Source organism: Equus quagga, chromosome 12 (assembly GCF_021613505.1).
Source record: "Equus quagga isolate Etosha38 chromosome 12, UCLA_HA_Equagga_1.0, whole genome shotgun sequence".
In the NCBI taxonomy this organism is placed as follows: Eukaryota; Metazoa; Chordata; class Mammalia; order Perissodactyla; family Equidae; genus Equus; species Equus quagga.
The window spans coordinates 78,754,732-78,763,687 of record NC_060278.1 but is presented as its reverse complement, the minus strand read 5'-3'; the positions used below and the strand labels follow the sequence as shown (position 1 = coordinate 78,763,687).

General features: G+C 43.7%; 1 long non-coding RNA gene across 1 annotated transcript; it reads left to right on the top strand.

The window, feature by feature from the left end:
* The first annotated feature begins 383 nt into the window (after nucleotides 1-383).
* Nucleotides 384-6,173, top strand: LOC124248304 (uncharacterized). Its single transcript, XR_006890971.1, has 4 exons — nucleotides 384-449; nucleotides 2,144-2,232; nucleotides 2,322-2,400; nucleotides 5,805-6,173. It is a non-coding gene; the product is annotated as an uncharacterized LOC124248304 (long non-coding RNA).
* Nucleotides 6,174-8,956: the final 2,783 nt, after the last annotated feature.

Genomic DNA, 8,956 nt, shown 5'->3' with positions numbered 1-8,956 from the left:
CATAACCTCCCCACACACAAAAGCAACTTAGGATATTGGGAAGCGTTTATGAAATATATAAACATTATTATCATTATCTACTTTTAGAGATCTTGGTCCATTTTGCTGTTTGAAGTGGTGGTCAAAGTTATCCTTTGAACAAAAGATTGACAAAATGATGCTTTCTCTTAATTTAAAAAAATCACTTGCCAAATTTATACACTAAATTTAATAAAGTTGTGACACATTCATCTGATGTGATATCCAGGCCCAACTTCCTAATCATTTAAGGGACTCTGATTAGTAGTTTATGAAACTCATTAACAAGAAGTCCAAGGTAATTGTTGACTTACTGCTATAAATGCAGTGATGGGTGACTCGCAAGGCAGAGTGACACCTCTAGTGTGGGCAGTGGTGGCTGTCACATCATATTCCCATGTGCGTACAAGGGAATTACAATCTCTGAAAAGGTAAGGCGTATGTGGTTTGGGCCACAAGGAACAGCACTACGATTTCAAGCTGCCAATGCTCTTTTGTGATTTTCAAAAGTTAAGTTGAAAATAATTATAATATTTTAATATTATTTTTTAAATTTAATATTTTAATGTCAATCCATTTCCATGACTGCTGAATTTCATTCTAAATATATCTGAGAAACCGTAATCCTAAATATCAAAGACTTGCCATTTCTTTCTTCCATTTTTGGATGTCAGGCCTAGAAATGTCACTTTGCAGAAAGAACGGAAAAATCTAGCCTACCAGATAGATGAGAATTGAGAATGAGTGGAGACGTATCTGACATTCTGGAAACTAGTTCAATTCAAATCTTCTCCTCCCATAGCTGAGCTAGATGAGGAGCTGCTCTCTGAACAGCCACCTCGTGTGCCTGCCAGACTTGGAGCCTGCCCTCTGCCGCATTCCCATCGGACCCCTGCAGTACCCACCACACCTCCATTAACTATGCAGGGGAAGCATTTTCTTCCTTTCCCATTCCTTTGCTCCCCAGGAAGAGGTTCTGACTCTCTCCTCCAGTGCTTTTTCCTTTTTATAACTTTTAAGCCCACCTCTCATTCTTTCCATCTCTACCTGAAAGGTCCTAATTTGTGTGCCACCAGCATCTTGCCTGAGTGATTGCCCCAATGGTCTCTCTGCTTCCACTACTTGCCACTGCGGGCCATTCTACTCCCAAAAGCCAGAGTCATAGTTTAAAAAGCAAACATGATAGTGTCTTCCCTGTTTTAAGCCGTACGTGGCTTTACATTGCCTTCAGCATAGCCTGCAGGGCCTAGATGACCAGCCTCTCCGGCCACACCAGACTCAGACATTTCCTCAGAAGTCAGTTCCTACCATGAGGCCTTGGTACTGGCTGCTTCCTCCCTGAGCCTGCAGGCCAGCCATGTGCTCTGCCATCAGCTCTCACAAAGCCTGCAGTGCTTACCACCATGTGGGGACGTTGTTTCATGTCTGCCTTCGCCGCTGGACTGGGAGTGCTGTGAGCAGAGGAAGAGCTTGTCTGTGTTCCCGGGGTCTAGTACAGAGTCGGCCACATAGTAGGTGCTCAATAATTACTTGCTGAGTGCTTTCTAGAAATGTGTCAGTTGTTGTTTTCTGATTGTTAGATGTCCTTATTTGATCATTTCTAGCAAAGTGGTGGTTTATATATTTACTTAGAATTTCGCTTGGTTCGTAAAGTATCCCTTTTCATCTTCTCAACCTTTGCATGCTGTGTCTTCTCCTCTAGGACCAACACTGCTCTACCTCTTCAGGCGAAGCCGTGAAGATGAGTTTCAGTTCAGGAATTGTATTTCCCCAGGGCTTCTGTAGACTTTTGCATGTGCATAGCTGAGTGTCCTTTGGGCTCCGAATAAATAGTTGTTGGATGGATGGATGGAGGATGGATGGAAGGATGGATGGGTGGAAGGCAGATATACTAATAGATGGTGCTCTGCCGTTGTGGATACTTTCCTCAGCCTGTTTATCTCTAAACTGATTTCCCCTGTCTGTGAATGGATAGTTAAATCCCTATTCTCCAGGGCAACTGTCAGGCAACGCATTCACTAATGCCTACAAAGTAACTAAAACAAGAAGAAATATCCGCAGAAGACTTTATCCTCAAGGCACTTTTTAGGAGGATGAATTACTTTGTGTTTCTCAATCCTTAAAGGTTCCTCAAGGAAAAACTCTGTGAATAAAACTCAGTGACAAGATCATCATCCCAGACTCCTGGTTATTGCTGTGTATAGTCCTTTAACTGTAAGTACCCTTTTAATTGGTGTATTTTGAGCAAGACTAGAAACAAATCTCTCTCCCTCTCTTCTAATTGTATATATCTTCTCCAACAGACACCAGAGTGATGCTGAGAACCTCAGTCTCTTCTACCTGGGCGTCCCTCTGCTATTTAGGATGAAATCTTCCTTGCAAGTGAGTCTCGGGGCCTCCTCCCTTTCTCTCCTCTCTCCTTTGGTTTCCAAAGTAGCAGACCCTTGGCTCCCTTCAGACCCGGACTCCCCCAGTTTCGTCTCACTTGGCATTTCCCTGTTTCTAAGTGAGGTTACGGATACACTTTGAGCCCAGAACTCATTGCTTTTTTGGAAAGGGCAAAATAAGAGAGGGGATTTTCCATATTCACATTTTTCCACAGAAATGTATTCATAAGCTTTAAACTTGCCCGAGCTATGTTAATGTATGTGGTTGGCTTCTGTGCCAATTTTCATTGTGAATAAGATGCTAAATAAAAGGGTTCTTGTCTTTCCCTACCCTCCTCCCCTCCCGTAATTTTGAGTTCATAAGACCATTTTGTAAGTGAATCAGGTCTCAGGAGAGAATCAGAAACGATGTTGTTCTTTTAGCTGCTCACAGTGTTTGCTTTAAACCCTTGATAGGAACATGGGGCTGTGACAGCAGCGGCTGAGGTAAACAGATGACTTTATATATAATGCTTTTTACAAGGTGGTTCAGTTCATTTCTAACCTTGGTCTTGGCGTCATGGAATGAGCCAGGGAAATTCCACCCCTTAACCCTACCCGGCATCTCCTCTCTTCAAGGGCAAGAAAAGGTCCATTTGCCTGGGTTTCACAGCCTTTCCCTGCAGTTGAGCTGCCATAGTGCTGTACCCGCAAATCCCAGAGAACCCTCATAGTGTCAGCAGGTAGTGTTATTATTAGTATTATTTTAACCAGTGACTGTGAACATTCACAATAAAAGTTGCAACCTTTATGAGCCATGAGCTGGCGTGTCCTAGCATGTCCTGGTTGTCAAGTTTCAGTGCGTTTTGGTTCAAATGTTCCCTGCCTGTGTTTATTCCTGGTCACACCACACCTCCTGGAACTGTTTTTGTGGCTTTTGCTCAGCTGCTGATTCAAGTTACAGAAGACATAGGGGATCGTGGGGAGAGGGCTACAAGATGCCGGCCTGAGGAAACAGCCCTACTGGCTTCGCACTTCTGAGACATTCAAACCCCTGCCCCACCCTTTCCCTGGAAGCTTCCATGATGCCTACTAGCCAAGAACGTGTAGGTTGAGTGGGGTATTAACATAAGTGGTACAGTGAGGACTAGAAGCCCTGGATGTAAGGGAGAGAACGTGGACCTTCTGTTGGAGAAGCCTGGGTTCAAATTCCAGTTCTCCAGGAAATAGTTCCCTGCTCTGGGCCCTTGGGCAAGTTCTTCAGCCCCTTATTTCTTCATCTACAAAACAGCAATAATAATAGTATCCATCTTAGAGAGTTGTAGAAAGATTATATGAGGAAATGAAAAAACAGTGCACAGCCTATGGGCTGGTACACAGCGAGGTGCAATATTATTATTATTACTGTCAGCTATTATGAATGTTATTTGTAATTAATTATAATTAATTGATCAACATTATATTAAGTAGTATTGATGTAAAATCAGAATACAGAGTAAAACATAATCCATAATTAATTATTATTAATAACAATGGCTATTAATCATAATAATAGACATTAGTATTATACAGTGGTTAATCTTGCAGAGCCTCTTTTTCTTCATCTAGAAAGCAGAGATATTAACATGGACATTGGGAAAAAACCTGACTTTGTAGGTCTTTTGTGAAGACGAATAAATGGCTTCGCACAGTGCTGGTACATCAGCTTGTAACAAAGGATCGCTTTTTTTAATGTGAGGTTCATATGTCCTTCTCAGGCTCTCTGTGGAGGAATACATCCTTTGCTTGTCAGCAGTGTGGCTGTCTCATTCCAGCCTGTGGAAATGTGGCACTTTCAATGCTGCCTAAAAAGGATGGCTGGTTAAGTGACATCAGAGGTGGGTCTTGGGCCTGAAGACATGCAGGCGTGAGGCTGGATGGTCAGTCCAGTATCCAGGAGAAGATGAACCTTCAGCCTTTCATGTCCAAATTCAGGCCCAGCACCATGGATTCTGCCTGGCAGACCAGTGGACCCAAGGGTAGAAGCTGCAGTGTATGCCACTAGGTACCTAGGAGGAGTGGCCTGGATGCTGAGTGCACCTGGGGGCCCTCCTCTCCCTGTCACCTTCCTTAGCTCTCTCCTGCCTTGGGGAGAGGCACAGGTGGAAGGTGGTAGCCTGGATCTTTCTAGTAGACTTGTAAGGACTGGGCTGGCTTCTCCTTAGTTTCCCTGTTCCTTTAATCCAGGGCTTCAGGTGCATGAATCTTTGGCAGTCTGGTGAATCCTGTGAACTCCTTCCTGAGGAACGTTTTAAATCCATAAAATACAATATTTGGGTTCCAAAGGAAACCATATATCAAAAATTTTTTGAATTGCCATATATAATAGATGTGTTTCAGTAATAGTCCGTTAAATAGCAAGATCTAGCAGGGAGCTAAAAACGGTCATAATTTTGAAGAAGAGCTGAGTGAAAATGATATCATAAGGTATCTCTGTGATATAAAAACACCTGTGATTTCTATTAGGACAAAGTCATCGGTCCTACTAATGCTACTTTGAGTTGTTGCCTACATTCAGAATCAAAGGAAGTATGCTACATTTCATTTAGGGATTAGTACAAACAAGGTGGAATTTTCTTCCTGTCCAGGTTCACAGACCCCATGACATGGAACCCTGCTTGAGCCCACCTTGCTCAGCTGATCTCCTAGCCTCTGTGCTATTGGAGGACCACGCCCTAATTTCACATTGTCCTGCCACCTCATTTTCACCATGGTCTCCAGTACAACCTCTGCGTGCTCTCCAACCTTCACTTAATACCCCCGGGCCATTCACCCTGGTCACATCAGATTTGTCTTCGGAATCCCCCCATTTGATGGCAGAACCTATCTTCCATTTTAGCCACTTGAGGCTGGACTGATTTCTGAAGCTTCAGTGTGCACCAAAATCATGTGAAGCACTTGCTGAGGTCCATATTTCTGTCTCGGCACTCTCAGTCTGAGTTACTGAAGGCAAGGAGGGGCATTGGTTTCTATGTTTTAAAGAACTCCCTAAATGATTCTGAGGCAGGTGCTCCTTGAACTAAATGGTACTTCTGCTAAGGAACAAGCCTTTTCCAGCTAGAAAACTATTATTTAATTATTCTGTATTCTGAGTGAGAGGTGAATGGACAGCCAGTGTGCAGTGGTATGATATACAGACAAGGCTGTAGCTGCAAAAGTGAAGAAGGAAGGAAGAATGTAAGGAAAGAAGGACAGGCGGAAGGAGAGAGAGGAAAAGAGAGGGAGGGGGGAAGGAAGAGAAAAAGATGTCTTAAGTGCCATTAAAGCTAATGGAAAAGAAATTTTTATCAGCAGGATCCAGAGATAAATGTAAAATCAGCAAGAAGGATGGATTGATTTAGAAATTCAACAAATATTTATTGTGTGCTTACTATGTTCCAGGGCAGGGGTTGTAAACTCAAAGAACATACAGGAACCGGGCAAGAAGGTGCTGATCTGAAAGAGTCAGAGCCCTCTCTGTCTTCTCTTTACCCACTTTGAAGCACATAGTTCCGCTGTGTAAGTAAAACAACAAGCTAAGTGTTAGCAATTCATGCCATTGGACCTTCGTTCATAGTGGCAGGGATGGCCACTCTGCAAAACTGGAGAGCACGTGTCCATTGAGTGTGTTTTCCAACTACTAGCCACCAGGTTGGCTACCTGGCTCCTTGCTTTGGGGACACATGGTGTCCATCTGCCATAGCCGCCAATTTTTCAAGAAATTCTGAAATGTGATGGGAAATCTCTGTATGAATAAATGTTGGAAACTGTTCTGGTTACTGTTTTCTGCGTAACGAATTAACTTAAAACTTATCCACTTACAAACAACCATTTTATTGTTCCCATGCATTCTTTGGGTTGGAATTCATGGGGAAAGTGGGAATGTCTTGTTTTGGCTCCACCATGTCTGAAGCCTCAGTTGGGAAGACTCAAAGGCTGGGGCTGGAATCATCTGAAGGCTCATTTACTTACATGTCCAGTTCTTGGACTGGGAGGATTCACTGACCAGGACTGCCAATTGGAGCAACTACATGTGGCTTTCCCATGTAGCCTGACTTCCCCAAATCGTGGCTGCCTCAGGGTAGTGGGACTTCTTCTATGGTGGCTCAGAGCTACAAGCACCATGGTCCCACAAACGGAGAAAGCTGTGTGGCCTTTTATGACCCACTCTTAGAAGTCATGCAGTATCATCACTTCAGCCATGCTATATTGGCCAAAGCAGTCACATGCCCACCAGATTGAAGGCTCTGCTTGGGGTAGCGACAAGGTTGCATTCTAGAAGAGCATGTGGGCCAGGAAATAGTGTTGCAATAACCTTTGAAAAATATAATCTGCCACAGTAGCTAATTCAAAACTTTATTTTAAAAGTGAATTAAACGTTGTGTATACAACACTGTATAAGGCATGTCTGTAGGCTAAACATAGTAAAAGGCCACTAATTTTAGACCTCTGTCTTAGGGTGTAAGAGTTCAGAAATGATTAAGATTTGGGGGGCTGGCCCCGTGGCTGAGTGGTTAAGTTCACATGCTCCGCTGCAGGCGGCCCAGGGTTTCGTCAGTTCAAATCCTGGGCGCGGACATGGCACCGCTCATCGAGCCACGCTGAGGCGGCGTCCCACATACCACAACTAGAAGGACCCACAACTAAGAATACACAACTATGTACCTGGGGGCTTTGGGGAGAAAAAGCAAAAAAATAAAATCTTAAAAAAAAAAAAAGAAATGATTACGATTTGGCTCCTCTCTTTCAGGAACAGAGTCTGGTATTGTGGATTTTTAGAATTTTTATGAATTACATGTTCACGTTTTTTGTTCTTTTGTTGGAGTTGGAGGGGAGTTGGTAGGGCTGTGCTGAGATTAGATGCCACTGTATATCAGAATAACCTGGAAAAAGGACCCCCCATTCTTCATTTGCTTGTAAATACATGTGGCTCTAGACCAGAATAACCCATTCTGCACCTCTCTTCATCCCTCATGATCAAGACCTCTAAATATGTTTAGAAATTGACGTGAAGATTCAAAAATAACTTAAAAGCTATCCAGTAGCCCAGATGAGGACATGTGCTTTATAGTTCTATTATCGTTCTCCATTCCCAATCGTAGAAATAGTGACCTTGGAAAAATTCTAGAGGGCCTCTTTCTTATCTCTTTCTCCCCAGCCCCATGTATGTGGAAGGATGGAGCTAAAAATCTCTGTCCCTCTTCTTACTTAATAACGGGGCTTTTGCTCTGATAAATACTGCTGCTTGTTGTTATTTTATTTATAACCTGGTCACCAACTCACATAATGTACCTATGTGAGGTCTGGTCATTGCATAGGGTGATTCAGAAGGTTATACCTGAAATCTACCAGGAATTCTGTGCTTTTCACCATGATGCTGTGTTCCAGGCTGCCATATGTTGGGGAAATTCGGGTTTACTGTCCAAATGTTAGTTGCATGAACAAGGTAGCAGCCCCAGCAGCCCAACCCCAGCCCCCTCAGCATTGGCACGTGTCCAGGGAGGTGAGTGAGCCCAGCCTCTGTCTGAGCTCACCTTAGCAGGTAATGGGGCAGGTATGTGGCATTAAAGAGCAGGAAGGCCAGCAAAGGTTGGTAATTGTTTAACTCTTCCAGTGGCACACCTCTGAGTACATGGACCACACCTGCAGACCTGGCGGGACGTGCCGTGCATGACTGGACGGAGGTGCTTGGTACACTCGGAGCCAAGGAATGGGTTTAGGCGGGAGCCCAGGGCTGACAGGGAGCCCAGCCCCTGGCCTGCTTGAAATCTCGGGACTCAAAATGCATGTGCCTGAGGGAGGCAGCTGCTCATTATTTAAGTGAAATTAACCAGTCATGTCACTTTTTGGCACTTCAGTTTCCTCATCTGTATAGTGAGGGATTTGAGCATATGATCCTTAAGATACTTTTCAGGTCTGACATGCTGTAGTGCAGTAGTTCTCAAACTAGAGGAACCATCAGAATCATTTGGCAAGCTTGGCAAAACACAAATTTCTGGACCCCACCCCCAGAGTTACTGATTCAGAAGTTCCGGGGTGGAGTCTGAGAGTTTGCGTTTCTAACAAGTTCTCAAGTGTGGCTAAGCTGCTGGTTTAGGACTACACTTTGACAACCACTGTTCTAGTCTATGATGCCTGGCTATGCGTTGGAGACTTCCCAGGCCACCTTACATAGCTTCAGCATAGTGTGAGGAGGAAGACTTTGCTCAGTGGAGTTTTGTTTCCTGAATTTTCCCAGCCCTTTGCTGTTGCTTCTCCCACCAGATTGACCATCTTTGGAACACTAGAGTTTGAAATGAGAAAATAAAATGAGACCTAGCTCATTTGGTCAGGTCAAGGGGATACATTTTACCCAGCTCTGTGTCTTGTGACTTGCCTAGTACTGTTTCTTAAACACAAGAAACACTTGAGAAGTATTTGCTGAATGACAGATAGGCTTAGTGGAAAGGAGAAGATTAAAAATAGTGTTTAAATGAGGTTTATCTACAGGTTACAATCATCAAGGTCAAAGGATCCCTAATGCAAATTGTTCAAGGACCAGACTGTGTAACAAT